This window comes from Panthera onca, chromosome B4, assembly GCF_046562875.1.
Source record: "Panthera onca isolate mPanOnc1 chromosome B4, mPanOnc1 haplotype 2, whole genome shotgun sequence".
Classification (NCBI taxonomy): Eukaryota; Metazoa; Chordata; class Mammalia; order Carnivora; family Felidae; genus Panthera; species Panthera onca.
This window is the reverse complement of record NC_138345.1, coordinates 111,109,991-111,130,288: the sequence shown is the minus strand read 5'-3', so window position 1 is coordinate 111,130,288 and position 20,298 is coordinate 111,109,991. Positions and strand designations below refer to the sequence as shown.

The 20,298-nt window shown below is 43.6% G+C and overlaps 1 long non-coding RNA gene across 4 annotated transcripts in view; it reads right to left on the bottom strand.

Moving 5' to 3' along the window:
- The window catches only part of LOC144616881 (uncharacterized), a 66,337-nt gene that overhangs the window by 4,143 nt on the left and 41,896 nt on the right, over positions 1-20,298 (bottom strand). For 3 of the 4 annotated variants that reach the window (XR_014137970.1, XR_014137968.1, XR_014137969.1), the window contains one exon: positions 5,386-5,725. The exons of the other annotated variant lie outside the window; for it this stretch is intronic. This is a non-coding gene — a long non-coding RNA (uncharacterized LOC144616881). Of the gene's footprint in view, positions 1-5,385; positions 5,726-20,298 lie in introns of those variants that run through there. 4 annotated transcript variants of the gene reach the window in all.

Genomic DNA, 20,298 nt, shown 5'->3' with positions numbered 1-20,298 from the left:
GTTAGTGCTCTGACTCATATTTCTTTTAGCTCAAAAATATTTATTCTTTCTTAACAATGCCCTGAAATGCTGATCTTACAAAATTCCCAAAGTGTAGAATTTCCACAGCAAGAACACGCTTATTTTAATTAGCAACAGCACATACGTGGCACAGGGCGGTGGGTTGTTACTTAACTTACGGTGTACGTGGCTTATCCTTTGCTCAACCTGAAAGAAAATGAAGAGCTAAAAATGCGAGAAGCTCACGCGTCTTTCCTCTCGTAGATGAGTGCACTGAATGATTTGGGTTGTGTCCAGACCTATGCCCTGGTTTACAAAGCCAGCATTAAGAGTGGTTTCAGTAAGCTCTGGAGCTTGAAAGATGCAACGGTGATATTTACAAATACACACACATGTATATTCACATGCTTCAGAAATGTTGCTGAGGGTGATTTTGGCAGCTGAGTAAATAAGTCCGTATAATATTCACATCATTGTCTTCCTATTTTTTTTTTTAAATGAATGTGATTTAAAACAAAATGAAATTGAGCCTGGCATTCTAAAAAATGCTTAGGGTGATTTGGTTACAAATTAAGAATTTTGTTTTATCTAAAACAAGGGATTAAATTGAAGAAAAACAGATTAATATTAGCTTGTTTTTCTGTTAACCTAAATTAAGAACAAAGAAGGTGGGAGAGGGCAGTCACATTTATGCTGTCTGTAGGTAACATGGGGAAAATGTTTTGAAAAAGAAGCAAAAGTCAAATCCTATTTATGTACGAGTCTGTATTTATAAATTTTTCCCAAATAATTTCAATAATATCTATAAGGTGGTTTTTAAAAAAATCATCTCATTCTGTGTTTTAAGTGCCTTTTTGTATTGTACTAAGTGTGAACTTGTAGACATTTTCAAGAGTTTATAAAGACTAAGTGGTATTGTATTTTTATAACCTTGTACAAAAGACCAAGAAATGAAATGTCATAATGTTTTTCGTTTACAATTTCTTAAGCCTCAAACAATAAAGACACTTTACCTTAAAAAAAAAAAAGTTGTTCCTTTCTTTCTAAATGATTAAACCTTGAAGACTAAACTTCTTATCCAGCTCAGGCACCTTTAACTTTGTATAACAATCTCCTGGAGCATCTGTCCAAGTGTCCTGGGCCCTGTCCCCTGAGTGTACGCCTCACCAGGTTGGTTGGGACCCAACCGTCTGCATCTTGAAGAAGCTCACAGGTGGTGTAGATGCTGGCTGGCCTGAGGCCCACGCTGTAGAAACCGGTGGTGAAGCTATAGTCACTTCTTACGACACCCACGTATTTTTACAGCCATCACAGACCTTTGTAAGGGATCTAAAAACAGTGATGATATAAATTAAAATGCCTCGAAACTGGGGCATCTGGGTGGCTCAGTTGGTTGGGTGTCCGACTTCAGCTTGGGTCATGATCTCACAATTTGTGGGTTCGAGCCCCGCGTCGGGCTCGGTGCTGACAGCTCAGAGCCTGGAGCCTGCTTCGGATTCTGTGTCTCCTTCTCTCTCTGCCTCTCCCTGAGTTGTCCTCTGTCTCTGTCTCTCAAAAATAAATAAATGTTAAAAAAATGGTTTTTTTAGTGCCTTGAAACTTGTTCAAGAGAGTCACTTATGATCTCTTCCCCCTTTTTCTAGCTTCTAATTGGTCTTCATCCGATTTCCAGCCTGTCCTGTGTATTCAACTGCCTCATCAACACCTCCACTTGGAAGACTAGTAGGCCTTTCTGAATATGTCCGAAACCAAACTCTGCTCCCCCAGCCACCAGCCAGCTCCTCCCCTAGTCTACCCATCTCTCCTGGCAGGTGCTCAGCCCGAAGACCTTAGAGTTAGGCTTGCCTCCTTTCTCTCACACCTCACATTCCGTTCCTTCAGCAGATTTCGTCTCCATCACCTGCCAGGGCCCAAGCCACCCTTGCCCCTTACCTGGACAACTACACATGCCTCCTGGCCGGCCTGCCTGCTGCCCTCCTCGCATAGTAGGCCAGAGCGGTCACTGAAAAGCGAGTTTAAATGTGTGGCTCTTCTGCTCAAAACCTTTCAGGGCTTCCCATCCTACTCGGAGCCAAAGCTCAAGCCTTGACAGTAGTGATGTGACCCCTCTCCCCTCCTCGTGGACCTGCTCTCGCTTCTGCCTTGGATCTCCCTTACTCACTGCCCTCTGGCCGTAGCGGCCTCTTTGCCTGCCTTTGAAGAAGTAAAACAGCTCCCACCTGAGCGCATTTGTACTTGACATTCTCTCTGCCTGGAACACTGTCCCCTCATAACATTCCAGCCCCGCTCACAGCCTGCCTTTTCAGAGGTGCCCTCCCTGAGCACCCAGTGTGAAATCATTCACTTCCACTCATTCCCTGTGTGTCTCCGGTCCAACGTAGACCACAATACAGGTGCTATTCTGCCTCTTCCAAGGTGGCTCTAGGTTCTCAAAACTCAAGCGCTATCTTCAGATGCCCCACTGAGCACATCACCTCATGCACAGGAACTCGGCAGATACTTGTTGAGTAAATGAGAACTTTCATTGATTCGAGTGGTTTTAAAATGTTGGTTGTTCAATCCACTTCCAGCCAAAAGCAGTAAAAACTAGATCGAGGGGATTGGAAGAAATAGCATAGTTAGCAATTTAGATGCTTGATGTTTGGGGCAGAGGGGGCATTGCTCTGACTTGCTGTTTGTTGCATAGCTTCACAGTGACATGCTAGGTCCTAGCTGTGTGACCTTTAGGAAAGGTACTCACAAAGCTGCGTTTCCTTACCTATAAAAGGTGACAGTAACAACTGAATTATGTTTGTGAGATGATTAGCACAGTAGCTATCACAGAGTGAAGTGCTCAATACATGGTGGGTATTATTGCTATTTATTAATCATTTTGTTTCCCCGGTCTGCATTTTCAAATACTATTTCAACTGTACCTGTGGCAAGGATACAGGTATGGCGTGGTAATGAATGGAAGTGTGATATTTAATCCAAAATTAATGTATTAAAAGTACAACAAAAAGAATAAATGCGTAAAAGAAATTAGCCTTCCGCACACAGAAAACCTCAAGGTTTAGGCCAAAAGCTAGCCTCTGAGCAACTTCAGAGGAATTCAGCCTGAGAATACAAATGCCATAATTACCCTCAATAAAGGCAGGGCAAAAGTGGGAAGTGGGAGAAGGGCCTGGAATGTGAACCAGTAAGTGCCAGTAAGACCAAGACTTACCCGGAACTCATATTATCCTTGGCCTCTGACATTTGGAGAACAAGTATTATTTGCTTTCTGCCTTTTCTTGAAAGACAAAGCAGTCCAGATCGTCACTTAACATTTCATTCCCGTGAGGAGCAAACTTGGAGTCTGTTGTTCCCAAGATAAATCCTGTGCATCTAAGAGGATTGAAAGATGAACCCTCTATCCCTGGGTGGAAATATTTGGGTGCCGAAATGATTCCCCTATTTGGAGGTTGTTGGTGAATAATCACGTTCAACTCATGAGCAAACTTGATGGTAAGCATAGATGGGTCTCGAACAGATATTTAAGTGGAATTGTGTCTTTAAGACGTTGTATGCTTCATATTCCACTATGTTTTTGCCATATGAAGTCACGAGGTTTTAGACTCCATGCACCAGGGGATTTATGAATGTACGCTGAATCTAGGAACACAGTGTAATTGCCAGTTTGCCCTGCATAAGCCTCAACTGTGACTCAGGTAACACAATGGCAGCTTGGGCTTACTAGGAAAATAGGGCGGTGGCTTGCCAAGAGGCGGAGGTTAATGGGGGTGGAGAGGGTGTGCACAAGTATTTTTCTTTGCAAAGTATAAAAGTTGAATTTTCTTCCCAGTCAACTTTCAAACATGTTCCTAGTAAAAATAAAGTCTCCGATTTGCGATTCTTCTCATAATAGATTTCACAACAAAAGCAGTAAGGGAAATAGCCCAATCATGTAAAATTTCTAAATTTATAAAGCAAACAGTACATGGCGGGAAAAAATTGACAGAAATGCAACACAAATGAGAATATCAACTGTTCAGAAGTAGAATTTTATTTTTTCCCCATTTTTTAATGTTTGTTTACTTTTGAGAGAAAGAGAGACAGAGGTGTGAGCAGGGGAGGGGCAGAGAGAGGGAGAGACAGAATCCGAAGCAGGCTCCAGGCTCTGAGCTATCAGCCCAGAGACTGACATGGGGCTGGAACTCCCAGACAGCAAGATCATGCATGACCTGAGCTGAAGTCAGATACTTAACTGACTGAGCGACCCAGGCGCCCCATAGATGTAGAATTTTATTAGTGTTATCATAGTGTTACACAAAACTAATAAGGCAGCCTTAACATACACAAAGAACTACATGGAAATGTAAGAAAATTTTCTTTTTTGTCTAAGTGTATTTTTAAACAAAATTTGACCATGTTCTGGGCTACGTGATATCAGATAAGTTACAACACTATATTCCATATGTCCAGAGAGTAAATCATACAATTAGGAATAACAAAATAAAGTGTTCGATCACACAGAAAATATGAAAGAGAAAACTTAAACTCCACAAAATAATATTTGGGCCAGTGAAGAAGCCCCAACATGTAGAGGAGAGTATTTTTAAATGCAAATAGAAATCAATCTGTCAAATTAGGTGGGATACCACCGAAATGATGAAGGTGTGTACCATGTATCTTCCTAAAAATGTAAGGAGTGATCATAATAAAGTGAAAGGAAAATGAAACAAATTTCAAATAAAAAATGTGAAAAATAGTTGGCCCTTTGAAAATTTTAAAGTTAGTCATTAATCAAAGGAGGAAGAAAACTTGTTTTACTTTAAAAGTAATCCAGTAAAAACATGGCTAGCTCAGAATTTGTTCATTCGGGTTATGATCGAACATTTAAAAAAAAATTTTTTTAATGTTTATTTATTTTTGAGAGAGAGAGAGAGCATGAGCGTGGGAGGGGTAGAGAGAGAGGGAGACACAGTATCTGAAGCAGGTTCTGGGCACTGAGCTGTCAGCCCAGAGCCCAACACGGGGCTCGAACTCATGAGCTGTGAGATCATGACCTCAGCCAAAGTCAGCCGCCCAACAGACTGAGCCACCCAGGGGCCCCTTGATTGAACATTTTTTTTTTTTTTTTTTTTAAATTTTTTTTAACGTTTATTTATTTTTGAGACAGAGAGAGACACAGCATGAACGGGGGAGGGGCAGAGAGAGAGGGAGACACAGAATCGGAAGCAAGCTCCAGGCTCTGGGCCATCAGCCCAGAGCCCGACGCGGGGCTCGAACTCACGGACCGCGAGATCGTGACCTGAGCCGAAGTCGGACGCTTAACCGACTGAGCCACCCAGGCGCCCCTTGATTGAACATTTTTAAAGTAAATGTCAGCCACCAGTCAGAGCGAAAAAATCGGAGAAACAAATGTGATAGATGTAATTTATGTAATTGTTTTTCATGGCTCTCGAGTAGCAGTACGTATGCACTTTTTATCTGGCCTTGCGTTGACAGGTGATGGGTAGATCGGGCGTTAGTGTAGATGCTCTGACACAAATCGTTTCCTTGACTGTCGCACCCTCATCCTTCTTCAGGCTCCTGGTTTGGAATCAAAAGTGGGACCAGGACAAACTTGTAGGGCAGCACACTGGCCTTCTGTGAGCAGGAAACTCTTCTCTTTCTCACGTTCTTGGCACAAATGGATCGTAAAGAAAATTCATCAGCTGCCTTGTTCCACCTCTGTTCCTTTCAGTGGCTCATAAACCATGACCTGGCAGGAATGGGAATGGCATTTTCTGATTTTTAAATATCTGTTACAAAATGACTTTGTAAAATACAAAAGGAGGGGGGAAAGGCAGCATGTCGGGACTCTGGGATGGGACTCCTCTGTGTTTGCCCCAGATCTTCCTGTGCCCCCGAGAAAGGAGAGTGAGAAATTCGATGGGGCGGGGGCTGTGGACCCCTGCTGGGGAGAGAGGGAGGAGGCCCAAGACTGGGGGCAAGGGCTTCTTGCTCCCTGGACTTGAGGATACGTTTGCGTCTCCTAATTCTAGTGAAACACTATCGACACCTCAGGTTGTTTCCTCCGCTTAATCCCCAAAGGAAATCCCTTTGCTTTTCAGAGATAAAAAGTTAGTAGAACAAAGAGAAAGTCGGCCAAGAGCCTGGGCCTTCTGCTATCGAATTTCACTGAAGCCTTTCCAAGCCCCAAGGATAGACCCTGAGGACTATGCTGTTTATTCCTACACCTGGATTGAATATCAAGGTCTGTGAGAAGATGAATCATTTAGAAACCCGATGTTCTTGGAGGGGGCTGTTGCTTTTTTAGAAGTCACTTAATAACAACCGTGTCAAAGGCAAAAATCACATAAAAAGTTCAAAGTTGTCCGGGCGAATGGGTGGCTCAGTCGGTTAAGTATCTGACTCTTGGTTTCGGCTCAGGTCATGATGTCACAGTTTGTGGGTTCGAGCCCCACATCCAGCTGTGTGTTGACAGTGCAGAGCCTGCTTGGGTTTCTCTATCTCTCTCTTTCTCTCTCTCTCTCTCCATCTCTTTCTGCCCCTCCCCTGCTTGCATGCTATGTCTCTTTCTCTCAAAATAAAAAAAAGAAAGAAAAAGTTCAAAGTTGTCAAATCCTCCTTTGGCATTGCTCTCAGCGAGTGGAGAGTCAGAACTGCCCAGTGCGGGCACTCCCCGCCACTATGATGCTGATCATTCTTTCTCTAATAAGGAGGGACGGAAGACCCCACATTAGGGGCCAGAAGAGAATAAGCCACTTGAGACGGCAGTTCCTACTCAAGGGAACACCTGTCCGAGACTTTCATCACTTTCCTTTCCACTTTCTCCATGAACTTCATGATTAAAACAAAAGACACAGGACTTGATTTGGAACCAGATGAGATCATGAAAAATACATATGAAAGGAGTTGTGTCCAAGGAGGGTCCAAAACAGTACACATTCGAGAGAGCACTTGGAAGTTCAGCTCATACCCAGGGGGATTTTGGAATAAGCAACGGGAAGTAATTATACTGCAAATGTAAAAAACCGGAGGTGATAAATCCTATTAAAACTTTTTTTTAATGTTTTATTTATTTTTGAGAAAGAGAGCATAAGCAGGGAAGGAGCAGAGAGAGAGGGGGACAGAGGATCCGATGCAGGCCCTGCGCTGACAGGCTGAGAGCAATGAGCCTGATGCAACGTCATGAATTGTGAGATCATGACCTGAGCTGAAGAACGACGATCAAACGACTGGGCCACCCAGACACCCCGATAAAATCCTATTTTTATTCACCGTTCTTATAAGCATTCGGTGTTTTAGACTCATAACCCAGTTGCTGTATAGCCAGAATGTCTTACAAGCAGGTCCTTGCAACTCCCCTCTGTATGTCCTTTTACCTGGTGTCGATCAAGTCGGCAGCTGGTTCAGCTGGGGTTGCCACCCAGCACTCGGCAGACACGTTTTGGTCCAGTCTGCAGTGTTTCAGAGTAGGTACTGAGACTTAACAATGAAACCATTTCGGGGGCGCCTGGGTGGCTCAGTCGGTTGAGCGTCTGACTTCAGCTCAGGTCATGATCTCGTGGTTTGTGAGTTCGAGCCCCACGTCAGGCTCTGTGCTGACAGCTCGGAGCCTAGAGCCTGCTTCGGATTCTGTGTCTCCCTCTCTCTCTGCCCCTCCCCCACTCATGCTGGCTCTCTCTCTCTCTCTCTCAAAAGTGAATAAACATTAAAAAAAAATTCTTAAAACCAAAAAAAAGTGTTTTTAATTAAAAACTTTTTAAAAAATGGAACAATTTCACATGAAAATCCAGATTTCTGGGGTCTGTTCAAAAATCGGAAGCTCTGGTATTACATTATTGTCGTATATTATGTATTCTGTGTTCTTCTATGCTGGCCATCCAGTTTCACATGGCTGCAGCCTCCCAGTTCGCCTGTCTGCTTGGCTCCGTGGCCTGGCGCTATGTTGAATCAGTGTCTGAACAGTGGGGCTTGTGTATCTTAAAGGTACAGCTGTCAAGACCTTGTAGACTCGGAAACGGTAGGTCTAAGGAAACATAGCTCTTTGTCTTGAGGAAACGGAAATAAAGTGACAAATGGGTGCCAGAACCCAGGACGCAGCACAGTCTCTTTGCTCCTGAGCCAGCCCTCTTTCCTCTGTTCTATGCCGCCTCCTTTAATATAGATTTTATTTCAAAATGGTAAATGTATTTTAAAAACCATAAAGCTTTAAAAAAAACCATAAAGCTTTAAAATAATCATATGTTAAGTGAAAAAAATGGACAGGAAAATCATACTCTGTGTACAATATGATTAGAATGGTGTTAAAATAGTGCATTGAGAGAAGACTTCGGTTAGGGGCCTTAGGGAATTTTTTTTTCTTCTATTTTCCAAACTTTCTTTAATAATTATATGCTAACTGTTGTAATAAAATAAAACTCTATTTTTAAACCTTCTGAGCACACTGAAGCAGACGCTTTGCCTGGTCATGACAATCCTACTTTCCTTTGCCAGAAACTCACTTCCTTCCTTCCCTTATAGCTCAGATTGGCCAAGTGCCTGTGCCCTGACCAATGAGATAGAAGAGGGCGTCTTCTGGTGGCTCAAGATTTGCAGGATTTTCAGTCTTAAACACAGTTATGTGCAAATGCCAAGCAAAATACTGGAGACAGGATTACAGATTCTAACCTTGAGTGGAAAACCAAACAGAAACAACAACAACAACAACAACAACAATCACCAGAGCCTGAACCCAGTTTTAGATACCCCAGTAAACAATGTCCTATGGTTTATGTAATTATGAGGTTTTCTATAGCTTGCAGCCAAAAAAGTGGATACACATAAGAACATTTACATTTTCTTTCAGATAATCGATTTAAACACATTATCTGGAGCTTAGATTTTTTTAACTTCTTTTCCCAACACTACCTAAGTAAATTGAAATGCGAGCCAGTACTTTTGATAATCTCATCCAATGAAAAGGGGTAGTCAGGGGATGAATAGAAGCCTCCACACCATATTCCCTTTAAAAGCATGCAGATAATCATCCATTTTATTTTTAAAAAAATTTTTAAGTTTATTTATTTATGTTGAGAGAGAGAGAGAGAGAGAGAGTTGGAAGGGACAGAGAAAGGGAGAGAGGGAGGGAGAGAATCCCAAGCAGGCTCTGTGCTGTCAGTGCAGAGCTCAACATAACACGGGGCTCGATCTCATGAACCCTGACCTCATGACCTGAGCCAAAATCAAGAGTCAGTCACTGAAACGATGGAGCCACCCAGGTGCCCCAATAATCATCCATTTTAATTCGTTTCACAGGTTTGATTTCAACAATCCTTGGGTTTCATGGGGCTGATCAAGTAAGGAAATCTTCCCGCTGTTCATTCCAGAAATGGAAAGAGATGCACACTTGATTTCATACACGTGTGCTTATGCTGGAGACACACAGGACATGCTTAGGATAGGCTGCCATTTGATCTGCTTCATTTGTGATGCTGGCTGTTGGAGGTGAGAAAGCGCGGGGGTGGGGGGGGGCGCTTAGAAATTCAGAGACAGGAGATGGGACAAAGAGAGGCAGAGAAGCTGAAGAGATTGGAAGCCATTTCATAGTGATCATTCAAATGTGTGGCGATCTTTAGCCCGGAGAAGAGGCTTGGGAGATGTGAGAACTCTTAGTTAAATTCTGTGGGCTCAAGGATTAGAGACTCATTTGGTTCATTTCAGATAATGCAGAAAGTTTTAGAAGACTATGTGAAAATAAAGCAGGTGGGAATCTCAGAGACAGTGCTGGGAATTATGGCAACCCAGGAAGAGCTCCCAGTCAAGTTTGTCGGAAAAAAGGAAATGTGGTCTAGCCGGGCCTAACTGAGCCTAGAACTTTGATCTAGCACAGGATGTGAACTGTATTGATAGAGTACGTCATAATTACAGGTAACTAGTGTCAGGAACAGGTAACCGACTCTTGGTGCTTCAGCACTAACATGACTTGGCTACTTTTGTTTTGTCTCTGCTTTGCTGATGTTACCATCTGACTGATGTCCCCCCACTTTTCCAGCCCAAATTCTTGAGAGAAACAATTTCATTGGTGAATTTAATCATCATCATCCCTAGTGAGACACTTGTGCTGGGCTTCCCATAGGCCATGGATCAGCCCATAGGTAGACCAGAACTGTGGAGGCGCACAGACCATGGCCACTTCGGTACAAGGAAGTATGTTGCTCCCCGTGGCTGGGAATGGGGGAACACGGCAAGCCCACCTGCTCAACCATAGCTCTTCTGTAGGAGCTAGCAGGCTCTAGGTATTTGAAACTTATGTATTGGCTACATAGAAACTCTGGATATTTAAAAAATTATTTCAGGAAGTGGAAGGAGGTAGAAACTATAGAAAAGTAGACTTTAACCAGATCCAAGGAATACTTTCAAACAATCAGTACTATCTGAAAGCAAGATGGACTTCCTTTAGAAATGGAGAGTAGTTCCGGGGCACCTGGGTGGCTCAGTCAGTTGAGCATCCGACTTTGGCTCAGGTCATGATCTCAAGGTGCACGAGTTCGAGCCCCGCTTCAGGCTCTGGGCTGACAGCTCACAGCCTGGAGCCTGCTTCGGATTCTGCATCTCCCTCCCTCTCTCTCTCTGCCCCTTCCCCACTCACACACTGTCTCTCTCTGTCTCAAAAATAAATAAACATTAAAAACAATTAAGAAAAAAAGAAATAGAGAGTAGTTTCTTCCTGGAGATGTTTTAGAGAAGGCTAGATTACCACTTGGCAGGGAATGTGTAGCTTAGAATAGAGAACAGTGCATTGAAGATCATTTCCCACCCTGAGACTCTGTCAACCTGTGGTTTGCATCAGCTGAACTGGTAAATGCAGAAGGAATTCTGGGACCAGAGGAGTCTCCCATGTCTAACGTGGCCTTGAAGAATCTCGAGCCTCAAGAGACTTTCAGAACTGCAAGGCTCTGACTCTTCTCTGAGGCAGATATTTGACAAACTGTAGGCTTTACAGGATCACTTGTACCCCAAAGTGACCCTAAAAACTCTCAAACCCAATTCACCTTTTGGGTTGACTTAAGAGAGGAGCAAGCACTTGATGGTGAGGAGAAAGCCCGAGGTTCTCAGCTCTTGTCACTATTTTGAACTGAGCTGTCGAAGAGCTCACATTAAAAGTACATGTGTATATAGTAATTTATCCGATGAATTAGGTAGTGACCTAATTATAAGGCACTGATGATTGTAAGAAGGGTAACAGGAGAGCAGCTGGAGTCACTTGCTATTAATTTTCGGTGATTGCTTGGATCTTTTCTTCTGGGGCAGCGCTTTGGGTCAAGGAAGACAGAGGAGGAAGGAAGCGGAGAGAGAACACCTCACTGGGCATCTGTCGTGGGTCGGGCGCCGGGCGCCGTCCTACAGTGAGCAGGCCTGAGCCCTGGAAGTTGTCACGTCCTTTGAGTGATGAATGAGGGATGGCCCACCTTCAGAGCCAGCTAGAGTTACATGAAAGCACTGGACTTGTGACGGTAACGAGTTCACAAGAAAAGAAGGAAAACTCGACCTCTGTTAATTTTCTGTTCCTCGCTTGCATTAGCTCAGGCTAAAGCTCGGAGGTTTACCTCCCACTCGAGTCTCCTCCGCTGCAGCCTGGCTGACCCCTGCTAAGTCACTTACACACACTCGACTTCGCCAATGCTATTTGGAAACCACCGCTAGTGGAATAATGCCTCATTGTTTAGTTCTTAGCACTTGGTGAGGACCTGTCTCGAGAAGGATTTTACTTCAAAATTATGAGGCAAAAGGTCGAGATGAAGGCTTAAAGAAAATAACCTTTGGAATTCAATGGGGGGGGGGGGGGGCTGTGGGACTGGCGAGCAATCTGTGTTCAGTGGTCTTTTCAGAAGTGTCCTGAATAGGTGTGCTCCTAGAGGCCAGGGCTGGAGGAAATCTGGGTGGCCCCAAGGAGAAAGACACACTCAATGGTGGGAAAGCACAGGAATAAAGAGAGGAAAAAACAATGGACAAGGCAACTCAATGCACTGCCATGCTTATCCTTTCCTCGGGGAGCAGCAGCTGGGGTGGCAGGTCTGCGGCCGCCCTCGAGCTCCAGACTGGGGAGGAGGGGACCACACACAGCGGCCCCTTCTTCCCACCCAGGGACAGGCTGACCTGAGGTATAGAGCCACCTGAGGAGCCGGTGAGCTTCTGGGAGGCTCCGTGTAAGGAGAGGTGTACCTGAGCCAGGCGCAATGCCCTCAGTTCTCTGCTGTCTGAAGTCCACTTTGCGGGGGCGCCTGGGGGGCTCCGTCAGCTAGGCGGCCGACTCTCGATTTCGGGTTCAGGTCATGATCTCATGGCTGGTGAGTTCGAGCCCCACATCAGGCTCTGCGCTGACAGCAGAGAACATTCTGGTACCCTCCGCCAAACATCCATCCTATCCACCTATCCTTTGTGCAGCCACCAGATGTGAGAGGGACCCTCACAGCCACAGGGTGAGCCGTGGATGGTTTCCCTAGATCTGGGGATGGATCGGGGCCAGTCTGAGCAGGACATGTACGATCTATTCTTCGCCTGACTCTGAAGGGAGGAGCATCAGACCCAGGTGCCACTCATGGTACTTTGAAATTGCACAGTTCGCACAACGGAAGTCACCCTGTGGATAAAAGGGACACATGCAAGAAGGCAGAGCTGTGAGAACCACAGATGTCCTGTGCCGAGTCCTGTCTGAAGCCCAGCCACCTTTAGGTGGTTCTCTTCAACATCCTGAATGGTGTGCACACCCTTGGGAGTAAGGAAGCCAGGAGAGACACAAGTGTCACTGGATGTTATGTGATCACCGTTAAAAGGGAGGGGGAGCATTCCATGGCCAAAAATGTTTGCAAAATATCCAATTACCCAGAAGGCAATCGTTTGTAAAACATTTATAAATGAATCCGTATTATAAATGTCCAGAAAGTTTGTCAACTAAACTTCAAAAAAAAAACCTATTTATTTTTATTTTTTAATGTTTTGTTTATTTTTGAGAGAGAGAGAGAGTACGAGTGGAAGAGAGGCAGAAAGAGAGAGAGAGAGAGAGAGAGAGAGAGAGAGAGAGAGAGAATCTGAAGCAGGCTCCAGGCTCTGAGCTGTCAGCACAGAGCCTGACGCGGAGCTTGAATTCATGACCTGCGAGATCATGACCTGAGACCAGATGGAGTTTCTGGTTTCATTTTCCTTTGTTTTCTGAGGACACATTAGTGTTTTGAGGAACACAGTTTGGGAAGCTCTCCTGAGCCATTCATCATCAGGCGCTTACACCTTAGGGAGAGAAATAGGACACGAGAGAAGACAGGAAGCAGAAGCTGACAAGACTTGCTTCAAGGGTGATGTGCCATGCTGGCTGTAAGCCATCGTCACCCTCGGAGCGCCCCCGTGTTCTGATTCAGCAGATCTGCAGAATCCCAGGCAAATTATACACATGTACATATACAAGACAGATAGAGATAGATGCTGTCCATCTGTATCTTCTATATAATAACATAGATGGAGATATATGCCATGTTTTATGGTGATAGTGAACATTCTTATTTTAAGAGTAATGATGCTGGGGCACCTGGCTGGCTCAGTTGGTCAAATGTCCAACTCCTGATTTTGTCTCAGGTCATGATCACATGGTTTTGTGAGTTTGAGCCCCGCATCGGGCTCTGTGTACTGACTGTGTGGAACCTGCTTGGGATTCTCCTTCTCTCCCTCTCTCTCTCTGCTCCTCGCCACCCTCCCCACCCGCCCCCCCCCCCCACACTCGCATGCTCTCTGTCGCTCTCAAGATAAATAGATAAACTTCTAAAACAGCTTAAAAAATTGGGGCACCTGGGTGGCTCAGTGAGTTGGGCGTCCGACTTCAGCTCAGGTCATGATCTCATGGTCTGTTAGTTCGAGCCCCGTGTCAGGCTCTGTGCTGACAGCTCAGAGCCTGGAGCCTGCTTCAGATTCTGTGTCTCTCTCTCTGCCCCTTCCCTGCTCATGCTCTGCCTCTCTCAATCTCAAAAATGAATACATGTTAACAAAAATTTTATTAAAAGCTTAAAAAATAATCAAAAGACTAATGGCAAATAACCTAATGGCTGTTGCCTTATAAAACTCTTTAATATTTCTTTTCTTTTTTACTTTTTGTTTTAAAATAATTTCAAAAGTTGAAAATAATATGAAGCCATATACTTTTTTTAAAAAGATTTTTATTTACCCTGAGATCAAGAGATCAAGAGTTGCATGGTCCACCAACTGAGCCAGCCAGGTGCCCTGATGCCATATTCCTTTTTTTTTTTTTTTTCAGTTTTTTAAAAGTTTTTATTTATTTATTTTGAGAGACAGACAGAGAGGGAGAGAGAGAATCCCAAGCAGGTCCTGCACTGTCAGTGCAGAGCCCGATGTGCGGCTCAATCTCACGAACCGTAAGATCATGACTTGAGCCAAAATCAAGAGTCAGACGCTTAACTGACTGAGCCACCCAGGAACACCAAGCCATATACCTTTTTACCCCAGTTTCCCAATTGCTAATACCTTGCCACTTTTGCTTTATCAACATCTATATATCTATCATTCTTTATATATCTATTCATTCATATCTACCTATCAGCTATTTATCCATCCACCCATCCATTTTCTATCCATCTGTGTCATCTATCATCTCTCTCTCCCTCCCCCCATCTATTTCTTTTCCTGAAATAATTAAAAGTTGCAGACACGAAATGTCACACTAGAAACTTCCAATTAGAAATGTCAATGTGTATTTACTAGGAGACAAGGACATTTTCCTACATAATCTTAGTCCAGCCATCAAAAGAAGGAAGTTGACATTTATACAGTATCACCATGCAATCCACCCACCCCATTCAAATTTCACCTGTTGTTCTGTTATGTACAGAAAAAAAAAAATTGTTTCTTCTCTTTCTAGACCCAATCCAGGATAATGTGTCACATTTACTTTTGATGTCTCTTTGGTATTCTTCAGTCTTTCCTTATCTTTTATGACCTCAATATTCTTGCAGACCTCGCACTGGTTGTTTTGTAGAATTTCCCTCAGGATGGGCTTGTATGATGTTTCTTTCTGATAGTATATGCATTTTGCCAGGAATATCATGGAAGCGGTGCTGTGTTCCTCTCTGTGTGTCATACTAAAGGAACATAATGTCAGCCTGTCCCATTATTGGCAATGCTCATTTGGATTTCTGGTCAGAATCAGGCAGGTATATTTCAAATAACAAATGAGGTTAAATGCTACCATTCCAAGTATGAGAGTTGTCTTTGCTCCAGTCTTGCACAAGGAGATGATTTTTTAAAAGACAGGATGAAAAGAAAAGCATAAGAAAGTGTATTACTGAGGACAACCAGATTTTCTCATTTAACAATTTCCTTGAGTGTGATTGAGAAGAAAAATATGGTTTTCCTTTTTCTCCCTGTTAACAAAAAAGGGTGCGTGATGGTTGACACATTCAGGAAGTATCAAGTTTGCTGTTAAACAGATTATAAAGCATGTTTTTGCCATATCGACCATGAGATTATTCCAGGTCATGTTTTTATTGCTTATTCAGTCATCCATTTGCATGAATCAATTTTAACCTCCAAATTTATCTAGTATAATCCAAACATTAATAGTGCAGAAGTAGCAAATGGATCAGAGAAATGACAACTTGGGGCTGGAAATTTGAATTCTGGAGCAGCTGTTTCAAAGGTAAGTGGCACATTGTGGAAACAAGGCAGATGGCCCTCTAAAGAGTACTCAGAATCCCCTGTGGGGGCGGGGGAAGTGCCAGAATCCCTATAGAGCAGGAGTCTGGGACAGCAATCTGGTTAAAAGAGGGATGACTAAGGGTTGTCTTAAAGCTATGTCATAGGCAGCACACTTTTAAAACTTAAATTCTGCGGGGGGCCTGGGTGGCTCAGGCGTCCAACTTCAGCTCAGGTCATGATCTCATGGTTCATGGGTTCGAGCCCCGCGTTGGGCTCTGTGCTGACGGCTCAGGGCCTGAAGCCTGCTTCAGGTTCTGTGTCTCCCTCTTTCTCTGCTCCTCCCCCCGCTTTCACTCTATCTCTCAAAAATAAATCAACATTAAAAAATTGTTTTAAACTTAAATTGCATACATCAAGTCAAAAAAAAGTAGTAAAATTCTCTAAATATGCGTATACATCCACCTTATATATTACTGAGAAAATGTCCATTACATGTATTAAATGATATGATTATTTCTATTTGTAACAAATGGCCTAAATCAATCTGGTCAGCGGAGATTATGAGGTGCTTCCTGGTTAGGGCGCCTGGGTGGCTCAGTCAGTTAAACGTCCGACTTCAGCTCAGGTCATGATCTCACGGTTTGTGAGTTCAAGCCCTGCGTCAGGCTCTGTGCTGACAGCTCAGAGCCTGGAGCCTGCTTCTGATTCTGTGTCTCCCTCTCCTTGCCCCTCCCCCTTTCACACTCTGTCTCTCAAAAATAAACAAAGACTAAAAAAAGAAGAGGAAAACACTATGAGGTACTTCCTGGTAAACTGCAGTTTCTTCTAACAAGCCAGTGGGCATTATTTGACCCAAACTAGTTGGTATGTCATGATCCAAGCAAGTCACAGAGCAAATAGGTCAGACATATGCACACAGGGGCACCTGGCTGGCTTAGTAGGGAGAGCGTGCGACTCCTGATCTTGGTAGTCATGAGTTCAAGTCCCACACTGGGAGTAGAGTTTCCTTCAAACAAGCAAACATATGCACACATTTTAGCTGGCAAGCAGGCAGGCATGAACACTCATGGCTTTGGACAGCTCCCTCTCTGCTACTAGGCACGTCAACCAGCATCTTACCAGAAAACCATCTTACTTGATGCAGACCTGCTGACATACTCATAGGATTGTATAGGTGACATTTGAGTTAGATGAGGCAAGAGGGTCCTCCATCGAGTGGAGGGACCCAGGGCTGAAAGACCCAGATCTGAGTGGGTGTGGCCATGAGCACATGGCCCGTGCAAGGTCAATGGGTCCTGTTTCACCACTGCTAACTCACAATTTCACCATAAACAGTGTTTCTAACATCTTATGTCAATTAACTACCCATAGGTATCGATTCATGTAAGTATACTCTCTGTGCTAGAACCAAGCATATGGTGTTGATTTCGATCCAGACTCTCCACATGCTAATTAGTCACCCCTTGCATTGTTGATTAGAGTTAATGCCCCCACACAAAGGACCTATACTAAAGTATTTTATTTTGTTTTATTTTGTTTTGTTTATTTTTTATTTTTTTAATTTTTTAAATGTTATTTATTTATTTTTGAGAGGAGGGGAGAGCACACCAGCAGGGGAGGGTCAGAGAGAGACGGAGACAGAGAATCCAAAACAGTCTCCAGGCTCTGAGCTGTCAGCAGCACAGAGCCCGATGCGGGGCTTGAACTCACAAACAGTGAGATCATGACCCGAGCTGAAGTCAGATGCTTAACCAACTGAGCCACCCAGGCTGCCCTGTACAAAAGTATTTTAAAGGAAATTATCATATAGATAAAAATATCCCATTAATTTTAGTTGCGGTGCTTTTAGTGGGAATAGTGTGGCTGACCGGGGAGTGTAGGTAAGAATGTAGCCACCTGTGACTTTACCAGGGTTTGCTTTACATGTAAGGAAGCTCAGAGGGGCTGACGCTGCAGGACATCTTGAGAATCACAAAAAAACTAAAGTTGCCACAGAAACATTGAGCATATTCTTGTGTTGTTTTCTCGTTGCAAATTTCTCATTGTGCTCATCAGAGAAAAATCACAAAACATAGTCAACAAAAAGAATTGGTAATCAAGAATCCAATGTGGTGAGAATTATCTATTTTAAACATGTAGATACATATAGATAGGTATATACAAATAAATTTTTTTTACAAACATGAAAACTTTCCTTTTCTTTTAAATATATGGTCAATAGCTTTTGATATCAATGTATACCTTGGAAAGGCTGCATTAATTAATTGTTAAATATAACCAATCTGCTACTGTGAGTCTCCTAGATTGTTATTTCTTACTCTTATAAACAGCCCTGGCAAGATTTCTTGGTCATTTTTCTTCTTTTTTCTCCTTTAATTTTATTTATTTATTTTGAGAGAGAGAGAGTGGGGGAAGAACAGAGAGAGAGAGGGAGGGAGAGAATCCAAAGCAGGCTCCACACTGTCAGCCTGGAGCTCGAACCCATGAACTGTGAGATCATGACCTGAGCTGAAATCAAGAGTTTGACGCCCAACCAACTAAGCCACCCAGGTGCCCCCTTGATCATTTTCTTTTTCTTTTCTCTTTCTTTCTTTCCTTCTTTCTTTCCTTCTTTTCTTTTCTTTCTCTTTCTTTCTTTCTTTCTTTCTTTCTTTCTTTCTTTCTTTCTTGTAAATAAACTCTACCCCCAACATGGGGCTTAAATTCATGACCCCAAGATCAAGAGTCGCATGCTCTACAGACTGAGCCAAACAGGAAACCCCCCTCCCTGCCCAACCCCCAATCATTTTCTTAACAAAAATTCCTGGAAGTGATGTTGCCAAGTGAAAGTTAATGCATATCTAAGCTTTCTTTCTTTTTTTGTCCTTAACTAATTCCTATTTATCTTCTTCTTTTTTTTTTTAAATTTATTTTTGAGGGGCGCCTGGGTGGCGCAGTCGGTTAAGCGTCCGACTTCAGCCAGGTCACGATCTCGCGGTCCGTGAGTTCGAGCCCCGCGTCAGGCTCTGGGCTGATGGCTCGGAGCCTGGAGCCTGTTTCCGATTCTGTGTCTCCCTCTCTCTCTGCCCCTCCCCCGTTCATGCTCTGTCTCTCTCTGTCCCAAAAATAAAAAAATAAAAAACGTTGAAAAAAAAATTAAAAAAAAAAAAAAATTTATTTTTGAGAGAGAGACAGAGCACCAACAGGGGAGGGACAGAGAGAGGGAGACACAGAATGTGAAGCAGTCTCCAGGCTCTGAGCTGTCAGCAAAGACAGAGCCCGACACAGGGCTCGAACTCAGGAACTGTGAGATCATGACCTGAACTGAAGTCAAACGCTCAACTGTCTGAGCCACCCAGGGGCACCCTCCCTGTTTATCTTCTCAATACTTGCTTCTTATTTCAGTAAGAAATAGATGTAACCAGACCATTTCTACTATCCCCACTACTATATCCATCCACCTTCCAATATGGCCACAAGCCCTGCCCTCCCTTCTCTTGCACAGGAATTGGCCTCCCAGGAGGCAGGGTTTGGATATCGCTTCACTGTTTAAACCCAGTCTCCAGTGTCGTGGCCTTAACATCATAGACATGCTGACAAACACAAATGTAACTCCAGGCCCAGGCTCCTTCTCTTGCTTTCCCCCCAGACTCCAAATCCCACCACCCCTTGACATTGCAAATATAACATGTTCACAACTGACATGTGCACAACTTCGTCCCAATCTGCTCCTCTTACAGATGTCCTTACCTCAGTCAATGGCAACTCCCACTAGGCCAGAAACCTTGGAACCTTCCTTGATCTCTCCTTGTCTCTCAAACTTGCAAATCCTGTTGGCCACACTGTCAGCATATATCCAGTCCTGTACCGCAGTCACCATCACTCTAGTCTGAGCCACCAGAACATCTTGCCTGGATTATTGAAATATCTTCACGACTGGTCTTGTTTCTACCCTTGATCCACTACACCACCAGAGTGATACCATTGAAGAATGTGCCAGATACTGTAAGTCTTCTGCTCAAAATCAGACAGTAGCTTTCCATCTCTGAGTAAAAGCAAACTTCTTGTAAAGATCTTTGAATCTCACATAATCGGTCCCCTTGCCTTTCTAACCTCAGGTCCTGTTGCTTCCCCTGCTTTATTTACTCTCCTCCCACTCGGGGCCTTTGCAATGTCATTTCTTCTGCATGGAACGCATTCTCCACGGACACCAAAAGGCTGACTCTGTCTCTTCCTTTCAGCCTTTGCTTAAATATCACCTTTATATCACCTTTCTCTGAGGCCTTTCTTGAGCCACCCCCTCCCCAGTACTCCTGATGTGCTTCTCTACTTTATTTTCTCCATGTAACTACACATTTTATGTGTTTCCTTTGTTGCCTAGACACCCCCCCCCCCCAATTAGAATCTAAATGCCATGATTTTGGCCACTGTATCTCCTCTACCTGGAACAGCCCCTTGCAAGTGACAGGTGCTGAATAAATGTTGAGTGAACACATTTTTAGAAAATAGAAAAGTAAAATAAGAGAATTGGGGTGTGAGACACACCCATAAATAAAAAATGGCCTATTATTCAGCCATTAGGAAGAAGGAAATCCTGCCATCTTTGACAATAGGGATAGATCTTGAAGGCATATGCTAAGTGATGTAAGTCCGATAGAGAAAGACAGATAC